The sequence below is a fragment of the Lepisma saccharinum genome, chromosome 7 (genome assembly GCF_977018435.1).
Source record: "Lepisma saccharinum chromosome 7, izLepSacc3.1, whole genome shotgun sequence".
Taxonomy (NCBI): Eukaryota; Metazoa; Arthropoda; class Insecta; order Zygentoma; family Lepismatidae; genus Lepisma; species Lepisma saccharinum.
In genome coordinates, this window is record NC_139235.1 from 88,193,336 (window position 1) to 88,217,405 (window position 24,070).

Below are 24,070 nucleotides of genomic sequence, written 5' to 3' on the forward strand. Positions count from 1 at the left end.
ATGAGATCAATTGTTTGCCAATTGTTTGTCAATTGTTTGCCATACAAGCAAGCGGTGTACATATTGAACATTTCGATTATCGTTTTTACTATATCGTTACCTGAGTTCTGACTCGCTCTGTAAATCTGTTGTCCTTGAAATGATATTTTTGCATTTTGCTAGTGAGTGCAATAAGAAAATCTATCTATATATATATAAAATGGATGTATGTGTGGTGTGGGTGTATATATTTGTTTGTTCCGGCATAACTCTCGAACACCTGGAGCAATTTCAACCAAACTTGGTGCACGTATCACTTGCAATCTGGAAATAATATTTTGGGGTAAGACACCTCTGGCACCCATAGGGGTTAGGTGGTAAGGGGTGATATGTAAAAATAATGTAGAACCACCGATATTATATTTCGCACAAACAGACACCCGTGACTCTATGCAATCCGCACAACTATACTGTTTCTCGGGTTGTCTAACATTCAGGTTGTTTTGCGAATGGAATCCATAATTTTCATGACACTCCCAATGCGGTTCAACTCCAAGTTCATCACCTATCGGAATGGGGGTTAGAGGGGGTGAAAAATAAAATGTCACAAATGGCCTAGATTAGTGTCGAATCCATAGTTTTCGGAGTCGCCAGGCTAATTGGTGACATTCACGATCACATTTAAAATTAGTTACATTTTACACTACAGTTAGAATTCATTATTTTCCTGTCTAATACAAGATTGGAATAAATAAATACCCGGGCAACTCCGGGTAATTAGCTAGCATGTAAATATATTCAAAGATGAAGTGTTGTTTCAAGCCTGTGGCGTTAGGAGGTGCTGGAGCAAGGGGATCATGGCTCCTCCCTCGAACTATGAAATATTTAATATAATGCTGTATAATATATGTGAATCTATAAAAATCTACGAAAATAACATTCACGGTTTTTCAGATGTTGAAGGATTTTCAATTTGTACCTTGTTGTTTGTGGAGAGAGGCAGGCTTCAGAAGTCTGCAGTCTGCAACATTTGGTAATTTTAGTTTTAGCTATAGCCATTGATATAAGGCTACCAGACGCCCTATTTAGTCTGGACAGTGCATTATTTTCTTTTTAATACCTGTCCCGGCTTTTTTCGAATTGCAGTCGTGATGTGAAAATATATTTTCTTGGTTAACTCACATTAAAACATTAATTTGTAAATATATTATTTTCTAAACATAGAATTATCCTGTCTGTTCAATGGTGCTGCAATAGGTAAATTAAAAAAAAATCCCCCTGGAAAATGAAAATCAATCAAAATGTATGTATTTCACACATATAATTTCATTTTAGCCACAATAATATGTGTTAATTATTGCATGAACATCATAAATTCAAAATTTAAGCAATGTTTTTTTTAGGGAAACACTATTTTTGGAGAAAATGTGCCTTGTTAGCCCCCATGGAAAAAAACTACCTTCCTTGTCCCTCCTTGGGAAAAATCCTGCGGACGTCCATAATATTGCAACTCTACAATTATATTTTCTAGCTCTAGCTGTAATACTACCACAGCGTTTGTGATCACATCTAATACTCGAACAGCAGTTCGGATGCCTTTTTATTTCACATTGTCGTATCTACCCCCCCCCTTCCCTTAAAAAAATCATGGATGTGGGCCTGGTTTGTTTGCAGAAGCACGTACTTGCTAAGCCTTAGCCGTTAAGGGTTAAAGAACATTTTGAAAACAGCAACCATCTTCAAATTAACTTCAGGTTAGTACAAGTTAAGAATGAAGTTAACCGTTAACAACTACCCGAGAATTGGCCGCACCTGTTTGTTTACAAGTTGATGATCTTACGGGGTTAGCCATTGCATACCAGCCTCGGTCATTAATTGTCAGAGCAAGACAATGCGAAGATGCCATAAAAGAAGTGAAGCCTTTCTTGGACCTTACATAATTGAAGTTAGGAAAACACACCGTGGCCTTCAAAAGAGAAGACATTAGTAATTCATGAGAATGTTCTGTACGCGGCAGGCATTGCAAGAAGGCCACTCTGGGTCACTAACAGTTTTGTTTCATGAACATTCTTTCCATGGTCCAGCTTCCTGTAGAATTCCCCCAGCAATAATGGTCTCCATGTTATGCATGCTTCGTGGAACAGCCCCTCGCTAACCGGCCAAGGTGTGGATGTCGTCTTCAATGGCTTCTGCTGGTATTTTGCATGACCTGTTGGATGCTGCCACATCTTTCGGTCACGTGATCAGCGTTCTATCATGGCGACTAAAACTATGGCGTTGTTTGTACTTTGTGATTGCAATTCCTCTTTTTATTTGTGCTGACCGTCTATTTCTATGCACAATTTCTGTACGTGACAAACTTTAAAATATAATTGGAGTTCGTACACCCGTTATTCACATGTTTCAAATTCTGAACCTAAAATAAGGGGGAAGGTTGTAATCAGTGGCGCAGGAACGTTTCTCATTTGAGGAGAGGTGGGAGGGAATTCAACGTCCACACACATATATCAAAAATAAGAAATCATCTTCTGGAGTCAACTTACCAGTACTGAAAACAGAGAAGTATTATAAACTGAAATCTTTCTTCATGTAAATTTGTAGGATCAACACCCTTTGACTGTTCTGTAATTTGAGTATTTTTGTTGTGTGTGTGTTCATGCTTTACGTGTATTTTTTAAAACTTTTCTTACTGTGTATATGTGTTTGTCTTTTCTTTTGTATTTTAATGTTTTATATATTTCGCAAACAATTAGCTATTGTAATCAATTTGTAAAATCTTAAGTAGAGATGGTTAAGTGTAAGAAAAGGCTTGTGCCTTAAAACAAGAATTAAATTAAATAAATAAAAATATATGCTGATTCCATTGTTTCACACTCATTTTGAACAATTATCATCTCCTTAAAAGGTTTCCAAGAGCAAAGCTCAATGAACTAATAGTAATGTAATAGAATAAGTTTACAATCGTTTGAATACTTTTGGATATAATCTTTGAAAACATTATAACCTTTTTGTGTTGAGCTGTTATTAAATAGGTTATTTTAACAGCCGTATCTTCTGTATCATCAAATTATTTGAAGAGGGGTACAGCTTGGGTTACTCGTATTGGGGGTAATGTACCTCTATTCCAAAATTTTACCCTACAGTTCCTGCGTCACTGGTTCCAATTCTCCATACCTATATGTATACCAATTGGTTTGTGGTTGGACACTTCTGATGACTTTCTATACGTTACTCTCAATTATCATCACTGTTTAGTCAAGGCTTCAAATAAACCTGATTCTGAAAACGTATATTTTTCCTTTCAGTTCTTCCAGAAAGAAGCACTGGTGAAAGGAGACGGATTTCTGTGGGAAATGTCACTGTTTTGAGCATCCAAACATCCGTAATTAGGTAAGTAGTGGAGGTAGAAAAAAAATAATGTTAAGCACAAAATGTTTAATTACAACTACACATGTTTCCAGATATATATATAATTTTATGGTCTCCCTGATAGCGTTGTCACCTTGTAATCAAGGGACCCTGTGTTCGATACGCAGTGATGTCACATATGATTAGGATCCCACTTTCAACTGTAAATCCACTCCCGACTTTTGAAACATATCTCCATGCAGGGGTAGAAAAATTCAGAGCCCCCGGTAGCCATGGCTCCTCAAAATTTTCGATCTGGGCACCTGAATTTTCAAATTCAGTTCTAAAATTTATTTTTTTAATATTTCGAGTTTGCTTATAGAAATTTCCATTCCTTTTTTTAAAAAATGAGAACAGTATGTGTATGTATCACTTGTATCATTCAATCTGAACAATAAGCATACCATTTAAATTTTTTCCGCTCTTGCTAGCCGAAATTTAAAATATGCAGCGAATATGGTGGAGTCCGCCATATATTTGTATGTATTGCATAGCGATTCATGCTGTTACCTGTTGAGCCTTCTTAGGAATGCCACTGTAGCGCAAGAATTAATTAATTTTATTCCGATCTTAAAATAATTATTAAATAAAGTGATTTAAGGTTACAATTCAAGATCTTCTTAGCCCATATTTGGAAAAAAAAGATGCTGGCTTCTTTTAGTTTTGTCAACCCCTGACTCCAGTGGCGGCGATTAGGGTGGGCGGGGGGTCAAGCCCCCCATTTTGCCACTTTTGCTCCCGCACTGTACCAAACCTTATGTATCAAGGGAAAGTAAACTGTCCTTGCCCCCACTTTTGGCACCTTACCCCCAAAGATTTGGAACCCAATCGCCGCCACTGCCGGACTCCATGTATTTTTATATTAAGTATAATAATACCGTGATTTTCAAAAGATTGATTGATTGATTGGTTGAATTAGGTTATTTTCCGTCTCTTTTTTGCCACTTTTAGCTAATCGGGACGATGAGGATGAGCTGATGATATCAGTGGCGTATACTGAGTCCAAGGTCTGGGCTATCTCTCTAACAAGTTTACTAGCTACTAAGAAATCAGGTTACCAACTCATAGGAAATCAGGTTGCCAACTCATAAGAAATCAGGTTGCCAACTCATAAGAAATCAGGTTGCCAACTCATAGGAAATCAGGTTGCCAACTCATAAGAAATCAGGTTACCAACTCATAAGAAATCAGGTTGCCAACTCATAGGAAATCAGGTTACCAAATCATAGGAAATCTGGTTACCAACTCATAAGTAATCAGGTTGCCAACTCATAAGAAATCAGGTTGCCAACTCATAAGAAATCAGGTTGCCAACTCATAGGAAATCAGGTTGCCAACTCATAGGAAATCAGGTTGCCAACTCATAAGAAATCAGGTTGCCAACTCATAGGTAGTCTGGTTACCAACTCATACAATTACTGATCGATTTTTCTCCTGTATTTTATTCGACGCTTCAGGCTTCGCAGATAGCCTAGCTAGCCTAGAATATACGCTCCTGGATGATATGTTGGAATTGATGAAGAGACAGGTACAAAGAACACCCAGGCCCAAGCCTGGCTTTGCAGCGTGCTAACCATTCCGCCGCGGAAGTCGGAGTAATATTCAAAGGAGTTTCTATACTCTGTCCCGGGAGACTCTGGAACAAGCGAACCAATACAAGTCTCTGCGCAAGTAGTGACTCGAGACGGCTCAACCAATGAACACGTGCGAGGGAACAGGATTGCGTGCTTCCAGCTGTTTGTATAAGCTTGTACTGCTTCGCTCCTCCCACCTCCTTCCTATCCTTCTTTGCGACCTTGCTCCAGAGACTGATTGATTTATTAGCATTCGTTCAACTTTTACAAAAGTTAGGAATTGTCACATTGTACATGTACAATTAGAATACATCTATAAAACTACAGGCATAATATAAGATACAAGAGATAGTATAAGATATAAAATATAATAAAATAAATGCATGCTCAATGTTATTTTCTTGACACAAATTGGCTAAAAATTTGGTTTCTATATTCTATGTTTGCTTCATCTGCTATGACAGTATGTACACATATATATGCACACACAAACACATATTGAGCATTAAATAGTCACTTATATTTACAACTAGATAAATGGAATGAAACAGAAAAACAGTTACAAAGGAAAAGTAAAAGATAAATATCTAATTATAGGGTAGTTTTATTTTATGTTATATTATTGTTGTTATTCCTGCCACTTACGGTGTCAATGTACTGTGTAAAAACAATGTTCCCTTAGGAATATTTTTAGATGTAACTTGTATACTGGCAATGAATTTATGTTTTTGAATGCATCTGGTAGCATGTTAAATAAGCGTATACCATTATATGTTACCCCTTTTTGGTAGAATGGGGTTAAGTCATTCCCCAGATATAGTATATGAGCTGCTAAACAGAGCTGGCGAAATGACTTTAAGGCTTTTTTTTTTTTCAAATGTCCAAAGTGGACTCCAAAATGAATTGGTGAAATACTACTTGACGTGTGGAATGTAATACTCCACCCCACCCCCGCGGAAAATCCTGTGTGCATGCTTGATTAGTACAGCACCAATTTTTGCTTCGTGGGCGGAGCTATCATTAAAACCCCGCCCCCAAAACGTGAAACACTTGCACTCTCGTGAAACGATTCAATTTATCCGCAGACGTACATTTGCGCCTCTGGAAATATGGAGCGCCTGAAGGAACCGTGACGGTTTTCGCATGTTTCTGTCTGGACTAGCAGCTCCCACAGCGACCGGCCATGCAAATAAGCTGTTCAGTGAGAGATACTTTTTTTTTTATGGTTTTCGTGATTTCTTCTCCTTGCCCGAGGCAAAGATGCGAGCCGATACTCTTAACGAGGGTCAGGGACATACCCTTTCGCTTTTCTTCCCCTTGCATGGGAATAGGGAAAGATTATAAGGTTCGAGTCATTGCTCTCGATGTGGAATTTTTGCTCTTGTGCAAACCTAGCCGATTCCCCAGTGTCGCATACGTTTCTATTGAATGAATAAAACTAAAATTGTTTGTCCGTCAGCACTTGGGCTATTTGCACCGTCACATTATACAGATCCAAGTACTTTACCGTAGCTGAAATCAACACATGCCTCTGAGGAGAAACATCTCCTTACCTAATGAAAAGCTGAGGCTGTTCACATAAAGACACACACAACCCTACAGATGATTATACTGGCCGTAGGGTCGGCCCGCAACATTGCAGTTACCGGGTGTAGTACGTGGAAGTGAAGACTTTTGGGTGCCTTCTCAAAAGATGGCACCGAACACCCCTCGAATGCGTTTCCATTACATTATTTATACAGTTGTAAATAAAATAAATAAAGTCAGCAATCAGCGTAAGTGCACTGAGATGAAAGTTTGTTTAGAATATCCAAATATTTATTTGGATTGATTGTATGTTTTAAGTCCACTTTATGCACAGGGAGGCTAATCGGGACTGGACCTACAGTTTAAAGTGGGATCCGAACCACTATGTGCCTCCACCGGGTATCGAACCAGGGATCCCTTGATTACAAGGTCCAAATATTTGTTTAAATAGCCAACAAGCAAATGATTGTTTACCATATCAAAAGCCTTTTAGTAATTGTGCACGTTTGATAAGTAATGAACAGATTTTAATATAGCTGTTTTCTTACCGATCGTTTGAGATATGTATTTAAGACATGAAATCAAGTAAAATGAACACTCTTTGTTGCACCTTTTCGTAAGATTAGCACATTTATCCCCTTTCTACCACCTCTTTCCTTCCTTTTCTTTCATGTTTTGTTAAAAAATTGGACAGAAAAATAAATGATTTTCACTCTTCTCGAGCAGCTATATAAAATCCTATAGTCTCATTTTATAGAACAGAACGAGAGCTATAAAATGATACACATAATATGAAGTATACCATGTTTACCTTAAATTATGTAATTTGCTACAGTCTTGAATAAAGAATGTTAATGTAACTGGTTTACACCTGAATAAAGGCATTCTATCAGCGCTTTCTTGGCACCTTTTTGAAAACATTTTCAGAACCTCTTTTACCCTTTCCCGACCATAATTTTGCACCTTAAAATCTGTTCCCCATTCATAAGAGTTAACAAAAATCTGTTCCCTATTCATAAGAGTTAACAAAAATCTGTTCCCTATTGATAAGAGTTAACAAAAATCTGTTCCTTATTGATAAGAGTTAACACAAATATGTTCCCTATTGATAAGAGTTAACAAAAATATGTTCCCTATTGATAAGAGTTAACAAAAATCTGTTCCCTATTTATAAGAATTAACAATCCCTACTAATAAGAGTTAACAAAAATCTGTTCTCTATTGATAAAAGTTAACAAAAATCTGTTCCCTATTGATAAGAGTTAACAAAAATCTGTTCCCTATTGATAAGAGTTAACAAAAATCTGTTCCCTTTTGATAAGAGTTAACAAAAATCTGTTCCCTATTGATAAGAGTTAACAAAAATGTGTCCCCTATTGATAAGAGTTAACAAAATCTGTTCCCTATTGATAAGAGTTAACAAAAATCTGTTCCCTATTGATAAGAGTTAACAAAAAACTGAGTCAAAATTACCAAATATCTTTACTAAATTCTGTAATTTTGACTAAAGCTTAACCAAACGTGTGTTGTTAATTCAAACAGATGCGTTTTTCTATGTGCATGATCGTAATACACATACCATATGCACAGGGGAAAATGTGATGGGTTCATTAGTCTCACGATCGTAAAATTTAAGTACTTGTAATAATATTAACTATTTATTATGGATGGTCTTCACTAATGGAAACCAGTTAATAATACACTATTATTGTTTATAAACAGTTTCCAAGTAAAGAAATTCTACTTTGTAAGTTACTTAATCTGCATATCGATGTACGTTAACTATATTAACAGTTTCAATATAATTTTTCACTGTGTATATTTAGGTTTTTCAAACTATCAATATATATCTATACGTTTCCATCTTTATACGATTCATTTCCATTTTATAGTTTATTTATAATATAATAAATTCTGAAAGAGGCATTCTGAGATTGCACAGAAAATACTGATTTATTTGAATTAGGTAAGCTAATCGTTTCTTGCTAATCGTAAACTAAAGAAAAACGTAATTTCAAACAAATGTGCACGATTTCTAAAAATCTTTTGGTTCTAATGAATCATAATTTGCTTGTCGCCTATTTACGAGTACAATGTTTTGTTACCAGATTTTGGTTATTACAAACGAATTTTTCCTTCACGTATGAAGAAATACCATTGTTTGATTTGATTTATTGTTATTTTTCGTCGCTTTTCTTCCACTTTTGGCAAAGCGCGACGATGGTAATGAGTGATGTGAAATTGATGAAGCCACACTAATAAAGAACACCCATGCTCAAGCCGGGAGTCGAACCTGGAACTCCTGTCGTTGTAGCACGCTAACCACTCTGCCGTGGAGGCTTCAGGTGATCATTAGATAGATGGAGCATATTGCTGCAGTTATAATTCACGAGTTTGCCAACGGCAAAAAGCTAGTTAATGAAGTTCGAAATTAAAACCATAGAGTTAAATTATATTCCCATGGACTAGTCCATTTTAGCATGTGAGTCTGCAAGAAAAGTTCAACGAACCAATTTCGGGGGTGAGTGGTCACTAGGGATGGACGATATTGGAAATTTCATATCGCGATATATCGTCAAGAAAATATCGTCACAAACGATAGGGTACGATATTTTTTTTCCGTATCGTGATATCGGAGATGTAATTGTCTCCACGATATATATCGCCAAATATCGTGACGATATAACGCCGACACGATATATGACACTAAAATATCGTGACGATATATCGTCTAAAGATTGATTGATTATATATAGCTCTTTTCCAGTATTACGGCGGGCGCTCTACATGCTGGCAAGGGAAGTGGGGAGCGCGGAGCGGGAAAGCGACCAATCCAGTCTGTAGAACGCATTAGTCTGTAGATCGAGTTGTAACTCTCAGCGTCACTGCTGTTGTCTGATTGGTCTGCTGCGTATTCCCAGCTTCCCACTTCCCTTACCAACATAAAGAGCGCCCGCAGTAAGAGTAGAAAAGACGTATAGTGGTAACCAACACCTGGAAGCAACGCAACGCAGCAGCATCACCGAGGACAAAGCATCCGAATGACAGTGATGTCATGTTCAAATTTCGTAGCACAGACCTTCCATCTTCAACGGCACGAATCGGAAAAGAATGTGAGGAGGGGGAAACTAAGCCATAATTATATATTATGAAGAATTAGGAAGAGTGTCGTGATCGGTGCGAAAAGAAAACTACTTCAATTTGTCATGAGCTAATAGTTTCTAATTCCTGAGAAGACGACCTTGAGAATTTTTAAGGAGGGATCCTTTGGCTGCCGAAGAACAGAGTTGGATGTCAAGGTCCAGCAAGAGGGCTTCAGCCAGACACGTTAAAACAATCAGGGTGAATCACGAACTTCTAGCCATTTGCATTTTTCTCCCGTGTTTTTTGTATGTTTTGTTCTATCCTGGTGGGTGGTTGGTAATATTGACCTGGGGGTTGCGAATTCTTTACTATCTGAGTCAGTCTTGTGACGTTGATGTTTCTTCACGAAAAATAAGTTTGTAAACAATATAAATCTTAAATCAATTGAGCCTGTCTGGTTTGTGGGCAGCGTGATTATATATCAGTGTTACTCTGCCAAAATCGTGATCGACAACAAGGTGAATACATTAAAGGTTCGGCCATTGACTGCAGAAACGCATTAACTGGTGGATGTAAATACGTCACTCTGGCAATGCCAGAGTCCTGTAAAAAACATACTGTAGATGGCGACTGGGGTTGTTGCAAACCCTCTAGTTTGAACTCTGCACCCCAAAATTTCTTCTCCATTGGTGATAATGTTAATAATACCAAACCATGAAATAATGTTTTACAGCGAGGTTTGACATGGATGTTGATCACACCTATAGGATCTTTTACTACAATTAAGAAACAATTGATTGTAAAGCGGTCACGAACTATTCTTTCTTCCTGCCTTAGTTAACCTTTTATATACACCTTTAAACAGCCGAGCCGGTTTTCGAAAGTAACCCCTCTCTCGCCGCGGCCTTTGCGCGCGATTTTTAAATTTTTACACTTATTTCAGAAAAACGTTATATCTCTGAGAATATTTGAGCAATGTACTTCGGATAACTTTTGTTTGAAAGCAAGAACATCGGAGCACGTGACCGTGTACAATTCAGAAAGCCCAAGTGAGAAAAACGGGGTTGGGAGGGGCCAAGTCCCCAAACTTCAATTAAGAAAAACCTGGCGTTCGCCCCCTCTTCTCCCGTTATTTTGGAAAAAGGGCGCAAAGTTTGCATTGCTTTTAAAGAATAGACCTTTTTCAACAAAGTGAAACTTGTTTTAAGTGTCTAGTCCTCATACAGGCTGAAATATAACGCAATATGTGCAATCCTGCATTTTGGCAAAAATGGCTAATTTGCATATTAGAGAATAAATTAGTATATCTGGGAGACTATTTGAGCAATATACTTGGGATAACTTTTGTTTAAAAGAAAAAACATCGGAGCACGCGACCGTGTACAATTCAGAAAGCCCAAGTGAGAAAAACGGGGTTGGGAGGGGCAAAGTCCCCAAATTTCAATAAAAAATCTGGCGTTCGCCCCCTATTCTCCCGTTATTTTGGAAAAAGGGCGCAAACTTTTGCATTGCTTTCAAAGAGTAGACCTCTTGCAACAAAGAGAAACTTGTTTCAAGTCCCTACTTCCCATACAGGCTGAAATATGATGCAATATGTACAATCCTGCATTTTGGCTAAAAATAGCTAATTTGCATATTAGAGAAAGGGGAGGAGGGAGGGGGTGGGTTTTCTTCCACATGACATTTCAAAGTCTTATCTCAACATCTGTCAGCGTTTACAACCTCGCATACAAGTATGAAGGTCCTAAAAGCACGTGAATCTTGAAATCGGCACCATGGGTCATATATGACCCATTGACTGTTTTCGCCTATACTTTCTGTGGGTCATATATGACCCATTTACTGTTTAAAGGTTATATACAAATTATTTAAGAAATTCCTTCATTATCCTTTCTTTCTTTATTTCGTTATTTTAGATTATGTTAAATAAGTTAACGCTGAACATTATTTTGTTTATATAAGACAAAATCTGCTGTGTATTCGTCACATGAGATGCGAAACAAAATTTGTATGCGTAAGTGGAACCCTGCAAGCCATATATACGTTAATGATGATTTTACGGTGCTAAAACAGATCTCTAGCCTCGAATAATAATAATAATAATAATAATAATAGTAATAATATGAAAGGTGTGAGCCACTGTGCAGGAGATTAAATATATGGCCGCAGTTTTTTTAAAAATGAAATACCACAGGCCTATACTTATCTGTGGAAATACACATTGCACCCCTCATGATGTGAACGCAACTCCAATATAATCGTGGATTTTGTTCACTAGAGAGACGATGACAATTTCAAAATAATATGTTTTAGAACAACAAGGATTAGAGTTAGGTTTCAAGCATTTTTCACACATGCGAGTAGTTCAACTTTCCTGGTTGTGTGAAATCAATACGTCATTTTGAACGAGTTTGAGATTTTGTTTTGAATTCCACTTTATGTACAGTTAGGCCACTATATCCCGCCACTGGGTATCGAACCCGGAACCCCTTGATTACAAGACGATGATGTTACCACTACGCCATCGGTGAGGCTTGTCACATCACGTTCAAGAAGCACCACTACGTATAAGAATTATTACTATTATCGCTGAATTCTGTTTTTCTTCCGAGTAACATTGTTAAAAATAATCAAATTGTTACCATCACTATCAATAAAAGGTTAATTATGCAGTCAACACTTGAAGTGGAAATTATTTGGAGGAGGGGTTGGTTGGCCCAAACTTGGGGCTAGCTGGGGATATGCTCTGCGTAAATTTCCCTCATCACCATCACTTCGAGCGCTGCATGCAGCAAACGAATATTACGCCTTCAATTTAAAAAATAAGGGACAACTTACGTTTCGTGTTCCCCACTCTATTACTTGTATATGTCCAGTTGCACTGCTGGCTAAGTCTGGTATGTCAATTGTCACGCTTTGTCTTGTAATCTGCAACACTCCGTGATTCTTAGTGTAAATGGTAGCGACGGACATTCTAGGATTTGTGCAACGCTAGTGCAAGTCTATTACGAAAGTCGCCAGAAAAAATACAATGCAAATGCAACTATCTTGACGGCTATGCGTCAAGCATGTGTTGGGTCATGGGCAGCTTCGTCTTTATGGCTCCGTATAATGTGTGTGTTACAAGTACAAATACAGAACGAGATTGTCACGAGAAAAGACGATCGTGTCCCGTGACCCCTACTACACGCATCATCATCACGCGGCTTTCTGTGCTGAAAGTTCTTTCTGATCGTTCTATTGGTGAACAATCTAGTGACGCCTGCGCAGTACATCAATCTGACGTATCAGTCTGCAGTGCGGTCATCAGAAAATACAATCCGATAACGTTTACAGCAGATTAATCCCAACTACACCTTAAACCATCATCTTATCGCGCGACATCCTGATACATACTCTCTGCATGGACTTTAAATATATTTTCCTCGAGCAGGCCTTGATTCCTGGAAGGTATCAACTCGGGACAAGCCCCGGCACCTACCGACCTGTTGCATGAGAATGGGTCAAAGCAAGGACTTTAAATACATTTTCCTGCTCCCCCCAAAATAGACAATAGTTATTACTAGGCTGTAGAGTTCAATGAACTAATAGTGGTTTGTTTATTTCTACTCGCTTCACGGAAAGCATGTGCGTGTGTTACAATCATTCATTAGATCATTCGATTTTACCTCAGTATCTATAATATTAAAGTATTTTACAAATACTGTCGTAAATTTCATAAAAGAAAACAGTTACGTAATTGTTGCAAACAATATTGTTATATTAGTACTTGATAGAGCTGCATATTCCGCATTATCTCTATTGTTATTCAACTGACACATACAAACTTTGAAAGAGAGACATCTTCCGTCCACAAGTGAAGACTTTTCCATTACCATGATTGAAATTCCATTCTGTGACTTTTTGGAACGCTAACTCACAATAGTTGAACGCTCATGTCAAATGTTGATTGATTTGCTTTATTTTACTTCGCTTTTCTGCAACTTTGTCTAATCGCGAGGAATATGATGACTGCTGATAAGATGAAATAGATTAAAGGACAATCACAAACACACGTGGACAGAACACAACACGAGCCCCACAAAGGTGCAGACAGCAGAGCTGCAAAATACAGTTCAGGATGTACTATACCCTGTCCCAGCTAACTGTTGAGCAGGGCCGCGCATAGCGGCAGAAAATCGAGTGGTGAAAGCGCAGCGTTGCCAACCGTACGGTCCTGACTACATGTACGGAAATTTCATGGGATGTACGGGCGTACGATCCAGACCTTAGTCCGTAGGCTAAATGCACGGCTTTTCAAAATTTGCTCTTGCAGTTTTATCCCTAATATTTCCCTAAGAAATTCTTAAACCAATCGTACGGATCTGGAGACAAAAATACGGTCCGTTTGCCATGTCCATTCGGTATTGTCGCTTTCAAAAGTTTGCAACGCTTACAGAGAGAATCAGGGAAATCGGGTAACTCCTGTCGCCCATTACGCAATCACGTTTCTCTCACTGTTCATTGGTGGAGCCGTCTCGCGTCACTACTTGCGCAGAGACTTGTTCTCGTTCGCCTGGTCTACAGTTAATTGGTACACGGTTTACGTGGAAGAGAGGTTGTGTCACACCTTACACCCCTTATGTCAAATGTGTGTGCTAAGTTGAAAACGTAGCCTCCTCATCATTTGTGGCTTCCCCGATAGCGTAGTGGCTAACGTTGTTGCCTTATAATGAAAGTGTCCTGGGTTCGCTTCCCAGAGGAGGCACATTGCACAACGTGAATCTCTATTAGCCTTGAGAGAAAAGTGGGCTTAAACTTTGCCACACTCGCCATTTGGAAACTTACAAAGAACATGCAGTCATATTATCGTTGGCTTTGCAAGAGCATAGCCTAATTCCGTTTGCTCAACTCCATAACTTATTCCTCCAGCACTTATACCCTGTCCCACCTATCTCTGGAGCTTTCGCAGCCGCGAGTACTATTTCGCTCTCTCACCCTATGTGCGACCTTGCTCCAGAGATCGTCTGAGCCAGCGTATAGTTCACTTTTCTTTTTTGTAATCAGAAGAACTTGGAAATGCAAGTTGAGAACCACGGAGTTACTGTCCTTTGTCCGTGCAGTGTGTGAATTCGCCATGCTTTTCTTTGAGTCTTCTTTATTGCCTTAGAAATATTAAATTAAAGCCACGATGCAGTACAATAATATAAGTCCAGTTTCCCATGGATTTGTCTTGTCTATTTATGCTTTCCATTGCTTATACAGTGGTTCTTTTGCTAATAAGAACGCCCAACTAATTTCACGATAATAAACTACGCTGCTGAACTTCTTCATATTTGTTTAACAAAAATCTACTGAAAACATGACATCGTCTCGCATGAACGAATACGTGATCGACCAACCTGTATGTATCTCCCTTGATTATATTTACGCGTAGATCCGGCAACATGGCATTCGCTTGCCTGACAACGGTGCTGCCATCTTGTTATCGAAACGTTACCACAAAATTGCTTTTCGTACAGCCTTAAGTTTCATTTTGTAATCAAAAGAACATTGAAATGCAAATTAAGAAACCGCCGAATTTTCCCATCCTTTTTTGTTCAACATCAAATTCTCTTTACGTCATATTCATTAATCCTACTTCCTTATTATAAACGATCAAATACATATTAAAATGAAGTGAATATTCTCACACTTATTAAATTTATGTGGATGAATTATTCCTCAGTGCTGCTCTGAAAGAACGACCTTGAGCTTCTGAGAAAAACAAACATTGAACTTTTTAAATGGGAAAAAGTTCTCAGGGAAGTAAAAGACTTCAAGGAAATGGTGGTTCTCGGTTCCTGATTTTGTGAAGATAAATTATAGCTTCTTGCTCTACTGCCCGTCTCATCAATTGGTGCTATTTAATAGTTTGTTGGTTATGCGCTAAGGATAAACGAAACAAGATCCACAATAATGTTACAGTAGCCAAATGCAACCACTGGAACCGAACGCTGGATTCCTTGCTTACGACAGCACTAGTCTTCTTGAAAGCTTATTATTGGTTGATTGGGCTATAATGTATTCAAATGTAATATTAAATTTATGTTCCGGTTGTAGCACTATTGTGAAACTTGCTTCGATGTGAATAAGGTGAATGTATTAATATTTCAAGGCTGTCTTTCGACATTGTCTAGTGCAAGTGGTACTTCGGTGGTTGAGCAACCGATTCTTGAATTAGCTACCGACTATGCCGGGTTCGGACCCTAGCCTGAACCTCCGCCGTGAGTTTCATGTAATCGCCATGTCATCTACAAAACAGGTAAAGTGCTCCCCTGTGCATAGCACCACGCCATGAAGGCGTATAGAGGGTGTGGGGGTAACGCCCCACACTTTCTTGATCCGGTCGTGAGTGGGGGTGATGTGATCAGCATCACGCCTCTGACCGCCTTTACCCCCAGGGTTTCCCCCAGGTACCCATGTTATTCGACGCTGGGTGGGCGCCGGGGCCGCTTCCATCCTTAGAAAAGTTCCCGGATTTGAACCGGCCGGGGATCGAACCCGGGACCTTTAGCATGGTAGTTAGACGCGTTACCGACTGAGCCACCGCGCCATGTCATCTTCATCGTCCAATTATACCAAAGTGGCAGAAAAGTGGCGTTAAATAAACTAAATCAAATCGACACCCTCTAGAAGATGAATCATAAATTCCATAGAGAGAAGAACAATAGATTGGATGACGGATAGGATGAGTGAATTCATTGATTTGCGAAGTAAAATTAACCAAATCAATCAACGAAACACATTGGTTAAAATTTATGACAATCAAAAACAAACTATTTGGTAGCTTTAACTAACCTTTAATTGTTTGGTAAATCTAAATATATGATCGATATTTTTAAAATAATTTGATTGTAGTGAACAATCATGTGAAGTAAAATAAACCAAGTCAATCAGTCAATCAATTAATCGGAAACTCCAGAAATATTTTTCTAGATATGTGCGTGATGGATGGATTGAAAACAAGTCGCTCCATACGCAGAGAGAGAAACAGGTGCAGGAACCCTGACTCGAGAGTACAGCAATTCGATCAAGCCTAGTTCTGTGGGCACCCAGTTGCCCGCTGTTCCATTCCTTATTCCCTATTCCGCAGAGCACCTCACAGTAAACAAGCTAGCCTTTCGAACTTGACCTATACGTCGGAGACCGAGAGAGGAAGGGGGGGGGGATATCCAGCCCTGAACTTGCTCTCCATTTCCTACTCGCATTTCTCCGCACCCAGCACTCTCCCAACAACCACGTTTTGCATTACGGAGTCAAGATCCATCCACTGGGTCATCTGAATTCGGAATCTTCGCAAACCGACATCTACGCGTCTGACACACTAGCATTGTTCCCCTCGGCTCTTCGAAATAAGGAGATCGAAGTCTCGACGTGGGGGAACGAGATTCCACGATCGGACACAATGGTCTCTGACCTGTTACGCCTGCATCTCATTTACCGTTGCGGCATCAAAGGGCTACACCCAGCATCAGTTACATAAACGATGCGCCATCGGTAATTCAACCTTGACATTCGCGGTCGTGTTCTGGGCATCATCCTGTATTCCGTGACTCATGCAGGTCGTAAATGTAAAGCGAAATGTATTATGGTCCAGTCCAGCGCTCATCCTTACTCAGAATTAGTCATGGGTTCATCGGATTAATATTAGGACCTCAGTCATCAAAACGTAGCACCTTTTTTCCTAATTAAATATTTATGTAGCGCTGAAATCCTTTTGTATACAGCAAAGAAGTGTGGTACTTGTGGTACTTATAAATTTTGCATTATTTCTGTTATTTAGCGTCGCTTTTCTTCCCCTATTCGCTATTCGCGACGATGAGGATGAGTGATGACAAGATGAGATGGATGAAGAGACAGTTACAAACATTTCTGGACAACACAACACGAGTCCCCCCCCCCCCCCGAGAATTATAGTGGCTGTTAGTCCAGATGCCAGAGACTCGTTCGTTTCCAAAATGCGAACCAAGGTGTATTACATGATTCATTCATTTGGTTTATTTTACTTCACTTTTCAGCCACTTTTGGCTAATAGCGAATCTGAGGATGAGTGATGATAATGATGAAGTGACACTCGCAAAGAACAGCCATGCCCAGGCCGGGATTCGAACCTGGGACCCTTGGAGTCGTAACGCGATAAGCTAACCACTCCACCACAATGGATTGTTTCTAGTCAAGGAGTCTTGGGTTCGACTCCCGCTGGAGGCACATTGCACAGTTGTTCGGATCGCACTTTAACCTGTAGGTCCAGTCCCCATTAGCCAACGTGTGCATAATGTTAACTTGAATCTCAAATCAAACGAACAAACATCACTGGAATAGTACTACACACGTAAAGTAGGACTTTCTCATCCAAATTAAATATTTATGGAGGGCTCCAAAGCCTTTCATATAGAATAAAGCAATGTGGTTTGTAAATATTGTGTATTTTTTTGTTATTTAACGTCGCTTTTCTGCCATGGTTGATCGCGACAATGAGGATGAATGATGAAATGATGAAATTGCACTCACAAAGAACACCCTTGTCCAGGCCTGGATACGTTCTAGTGCGCTGTGCTAACCACTCAGCCACGGAGGTCGTCAGAAATGCAAAGTAAAATCCAAATCGAACAATGAAGCAAGCTCTCTGTATTTTAAGGCACTTTAATGTGTTACTAGAGTCAACATATTTGTGTCAATTACGTTTTTGGTTCTGGTGTGATAGAACGGAGCAAACACGGAAAGAGCATGTATACATTTCCCGGGATTCGAACCCATTGAAATGGCATTACACTAACGGCTAGTCTACTGAATCCACCATTGCCATTCAGTGACATCATCAATAATCAAGGGAGATTCTCTTCCTTTTCCTTCAACTATCATTCTCGATAGTTCTTTTTTACTTTCCTCTTTCTCTATCATTCCTTTACCTCTCTCATTCTCCTCCTCACTTTGTCCCCCTCTTTCATTCTCTCCTTCTAACCTCTTCGCTTTCTCTCCAATTATTTCTCGTCTCTTTCTATTTCTCCCATTCTTTTCTGTCTCCATTTCTTCTTTCTTTCGAGCTCTCTCGTCAAAATTTTTGTTGATGTTTGACATTTTTTCATTTAGGCCAACTGGGTAGGCAGAAGTGTGGGTTAGGGCCTACCACAGCCCCTTCTGTGATGACGCCTGTGTAGGTAATAAGTGTCAAAACAACCACGTTATTAAAATAATAATAATTAAAAGAACAGCACATACGACCATAGTAAACGTTTACTGAATAGCATGTATTTTTAATGGAGTGTATTATGAAACATTCCGTTAATTATTCATTATTTTGAAATGTGTAAAATATTTAGACCTAAAAGGAATGAAGTGACAGGTGAGTGGAGAGCGTTACATAATTTGAACTGCATAATTTGTATTCATCTCCAGATATTATTACAATGGTTAAGTCAAGAAGACTTAAATGGACAGGCCATGTGACACGAATGGGCGAGGAAAGAAGAGTTTACAGGATTCTTGTTGGGAAACCTGATGGTAAGAGACCTGTAGGAAGGTCAAGACGATGATGGAGGGATAACGTTGAGATGGACCTAAAGGAAATCGGTAAGGAAGGAAAAGATTGGATTGATCTTGCTCAGGATAGGGACAGATGGAAGGCTTGTGTTGCTGCAGCCATAAACCTTCGGGTTTAAGAAGGCTAGAGAGTTAGTGTATTATGGAAGCAATGACCCTAAAACAATATACTTAATGTTTTCTCTAAATCCACAGTGAATTATTTAACGGAAAAATTAAAATTCCACTACTCAGTGAACGTGAAGGCGACGTTAATAGACCTGAAAGAATAGAAACTTCAGATCTTCAGACTGAAGGATTTCGTTACAGAGTCAATATCCGCTGGAGCATCTCCAAACCAGTTAGAGCAAATTGAACGAAACGTGAATATTTTTTTGTCCTTTTAACTTTTTCGCAGAAGCATCTTGTATCACATCAAGGTCGTCCTGATTGCAACGCAAGTTCATTCATCTGAATTAATCCTTTCTTATCTGAGTGATCTTTGAGTTATTTGGAACACAGAGCCAGAAAGAGATTAATTCCAAATAACGAGCTCACCCAGCTTTATGTATCACCTAACCTAATTAGAATAATCAGGTAAAGTGGACTTCAATAGGTAAGTCACGTGCACCAATAAAGAGTCAAGTTCGGATAACATGGTATAAACATGACGGTCAAAGGATTGGGTGAAGACCAAGGCCATGATTGGGGATAATGTCAAGATGGACTTGCAAGGAATAGGTAATAGGTGAAGAATCAGAAACTCCGTGGAACAAGAGCCCTTGTAGGGTCAAGGCATGCCAAACTTTCTTGTCTAGGTGTTTCGTGGTCAGCGTAGCAAGTCCTATAGCCTCTGTTTTCTGGCTTTCGAGACCAGAAAGATGAGGGCATCTGGTTTGATATTGTCAATGATACTAAGAGGTTTGTGTAGTAAATGTTTACTCCATTCCAATCACAAATTGTAAGAATTGGTTAGAATTTTCAGTAGGACATAAAGAGGATAAGAAGATTCACACAAAAGTTATCTATCAAGCAGTTCTTGCAAAATGAGCTTAACATTGCAACAGAAATCAGGAGACTGACAGAAAGCATCACATGGACCAGTCATGAGAGCTCTTACTTTCGGATCTGATAAATGCATTGCATTTACACACAGAATCCGAAATATGTCAATTGACACAAATATGTTGACTCCAGAAACACATTAAAGTGCACTACCTGCGAATTATGCATTATTGATGCATTAAAATTCAGAAAGAAATGCATCAAAGTATACTTTTATATCTGCTGTTCCGCTTGATGCATTAAAAATGCATCAGTCGACGCATTTAAGATAAAACAAAATTACACGCTTAACTGTGTCAGTTGATGCACTTTTTGTGATGCATTACAAGTTCTGTACGTACACACAGTATTCAATGCTGACTGAAAACTTTTCTTCCTATCTGCACACGCCACAAAGTGTATTGTATTCAAGCAGTAGGACAAACGAATTATGATAAGCTGCGCAAACAATCTGAATACATTTCTGAAAGTTGTACAGTTGTACAGAAGAGATAAAGCAATGGAAGCTAAAATTATACACTATAGAAGTATACACTATGTAGCCAAAAGTCACCGGACACCCAAGTGTCATGGTCTGGGGCTGTTTTTCCTGGTTTGGGCTCTTCCATTAGTTTTGGTCAATGGAAACATGAGCAGTGGTGTTTATGAGGACATCTTAGACAATATGCTTCCCACACTGTGGCAATAGTTTGGAATGGGCCCTTTTCTCTATCAGCACGATAATGCCCTTGTCCATAAAGCAAGATCCATTGCATCGTGGTTTGAGGACAATCAGGTGAATGTGCTTAGCTGGCCCGCTCGAAGCCCCGATTGGAACCCCATAGAACATCTCTGAGATGAATTGGAGCTTTGATTGCGTGCCTGGCCCACTCGACCGAAAACCACCCATTAACTATTCACGAGGCTACAGAACGAATGGAAAAAAATCCACCAGCAATATACCAGAACTTAGTGGAAAGCCTGCCCCGAAGAGTAAATGCTGTAATAATAGTGAAGGGAGGTCACATCTTATTAGTTACCTGGCTGGTGTATTTGAAACAGCAGTGGGTGCCCAGTGACTTTTGGCTATACAGTGACTTGTAAAATACAGCTAATGGTGGGGTTCAATTATTCAGAATTGTACTATAGTTGTAAATTATTTTCAGTGTCTTGTAAGCGCTACATTCAACAAGCATGCCGAATGAGCTACTAGGCTGCCAACAATATTCTCTTTCTCTTGTCTAGACTATTACGTTTTCGTAACATTACCAAATTTATACATGATTTCATTCGCGTACACATGGGGGAGCTGATGTGCTACATCCCATCCCGGAATAATGGTAAATTACTATCTAACTATCTAGCATTCTTAAACCCGAAGGTTTATGGCTGGAGCAACATAAGCCTTCCATCTGTTCCTATCCTGGGCAAGATCAATCCAATCTTTCCCATCCTCACCGATTTCCCTCAGGTTCATCTCAACATTATCCCTCCATCTTCGTCTTGGCCTTCCTACAGTTCTCTTAACATCAGGAAAATGGCAAATTACGAAATATTTGATCTTGTATCTTGCCCCTACATAAAACGCCTTTTACAATCCAAGACCCTCTTAAAAAATCCCCTCGTAAGCTAGTGTATGAGATTGCTAATAGATAATATTTTAGTTCATGCCACAAGCGTCATTAGGATGGACGCACCCCTATTAAAAAAAATCACTAAGAATGAATTGTATACATGGAACATATTGGTGTATTCCACACAATATGCACCTCCAAAAACTTGGTAACGACGCTCATGGTTGATGCTAAAGCTTTTCAAAGAAATTCATCTTAGGAAAAAGGAATTAATGTAGTTAATGAACCATTATATCTAAGACCAGCAAGAAAGATATTTACGTACCTACGAAACCACACCAGTAATGAACGGGTCTTGAAGATCACGTATCGAATATTACTGTGGCCTCAACGGTTGAAAAAATGAACATGCATATTCGCAAGTGTTCTCTGGCGAAGGAATATGGCTTCACTTGATGAATACTACTCAAGAAAGTTCAGCCAATTCTCAATGCCAATGCTACCACCATTCTAATGTCTCCTGTTAGGCTCTGCTACTGGGGAAAAAATGGAAAGACAACACACTGGATTTTGCAACCGTTAACAAATTAGCTTTGGCGTGTAAAAGTACGTTATGTCAGCCATGGCGATTAGGACGCTCTTATTTGTTTACAACCAGGGTTACTCGCGTTACAGAATGACGTAAATTTTCCATAAGGTACTCCCGAGACACAATTAGCGTTCGTTCCAGTTCGAGGCAAACGTTCGAGTTTTCACTTTCCAGAACGAGTTCCTGCAAACGAGGAATCAAGTGAAAACACAAGGAAAAAGCTGACCGTGACCTGGAAAGGGGAGGCATGCATCCCCAGAGGCTGTGGGATAGCCTCCGTGCTCCATATGATGAGCCACAAACGAGAGTGTTCTGCATTCACTTCCTCGCTTATACTGTTCTAAACCGATTGAGCGAAAACACGCAAAGCGAGGAAGCGATTTATTCATCACAGTTTTTTGCTTGTTTCAGAGACTGCATAGTTTCGTTTTTATATTTTTCGCTTCAACATACCAACAGTGCCTATTTCGTAACTTTAAGCGGGCCAATCGCTCCTAAATCGACAATGTAGTCGATACTGAAGCTTTTCAAGGTATCTTGAGTGTGCAGAAAACATACATTTCACACATCTTCTATCACATTTGCAGCAAAGTAAAATCATTCTGATTTCAATCTTTTTTAGAATCGTTGACAAGCAGGTCATCCAGCTTCCTCGAAATCGTTCTGCAATCAAGAGGACATGGGTTCGATTTTCACCTGTCATCACCTTGCTAGTTACACTGTAAAGCTATTCCCGATTATTACAATGTATAAAATGAAATTGAATAGAATACATTGAGGCTTCCCTGGATAACGTACGTAACTAAGGCTATCAAATAGTAATAAAGAGGTCCCTGGTTAAATTTCTGGTGGAGACACTATTTTCCTTAAAGTTGGTATATGTAGCTACCCAGTCTCGATTAACCTTTATGTACATACACACAAGGCCCAAAGTGCGTCAGATCATACAAATATGTTTGCTTCAATAACACATTAAAATGCATAAACTGCCATGGATGCATTTTCAATGCATCAAAATACACGCAGAAATGCATCAAATGAAGTTTTTATCAGCTGCTGTTCCAGTAATACATAATTTGAGAACATCAGACCAAAATCACACGTTTAACTGTGCGCATTTCGAGTTATGTGTGGAATAGTGGACCTTAACGAAACTGATTTTGATAAATACATGATTGTGTTGCAAGATAGAAACGCGAAAACGAAATTTTGACGAACGTTACGTGAAAAGAGTAGGCTATCCTTGAGTGAATACGGTGCCAAGAAGTCTCAATCAGTAAGTCACTGCTTGGATAAACAAAATTAGAATTACAAACAACAAATATCCATGGCGCTAACATAAAGGCAGCATCATAACTGCATAAGGTTACTCACAGGCCACTGTATACACAAGCACTGGTCCCTTGTACACCGAATCCTAGCACGCCACCAAACACACTATCGGGCAATTTTGGAGCAAGAATTAATCCTGGACTCCATGCGCCAGTCCTTCTTATAACCCCGCCTGCTCGCAGCGACCAGTGCAACAAAGTTCGCCAGTGACGTCACAGCAGGATGTTTTTTGCCGGATTCTGACTTTAGGGACCGAGGTACCCGGTGTAGCATTATGTTTGTGAATTTTTGACTCTCGTCCAGTGATTTGGATGTCCAGTAAGTCTTCTGGTGCCGCGGGCTGTCGTACCGTGGACAGTGGAGCGTGGGATTATTGGGTATCGAAAGTCGAAATTAGCAGTTCTTTTGCCGATATTGTA

General features: G+C 39.3%; 1 protein-coding gene across 1 annotated transcript in view; it reads right to left on the minus strand.

Moving 5' to 3' along the window:
- The window catches only part of Mur89F (Mucin related 89F), a 122,125-nt gene extending 98,345 nt beyond the window's left edge, over positions 1–23,780 (minus strand). Inside the window, exon 1 of the mRNA XM_083125575.1 lies at positions 23,694–23,780. The gene's annotated coding sequence lies outside the window, so the exon portion shown is untranslated. The remainder of the gene's footprint in view (positions 1–23,693) is intronic.
- Between the last annotated feature and the right edge of the window lie 290 nt (positions 23,781–24,070).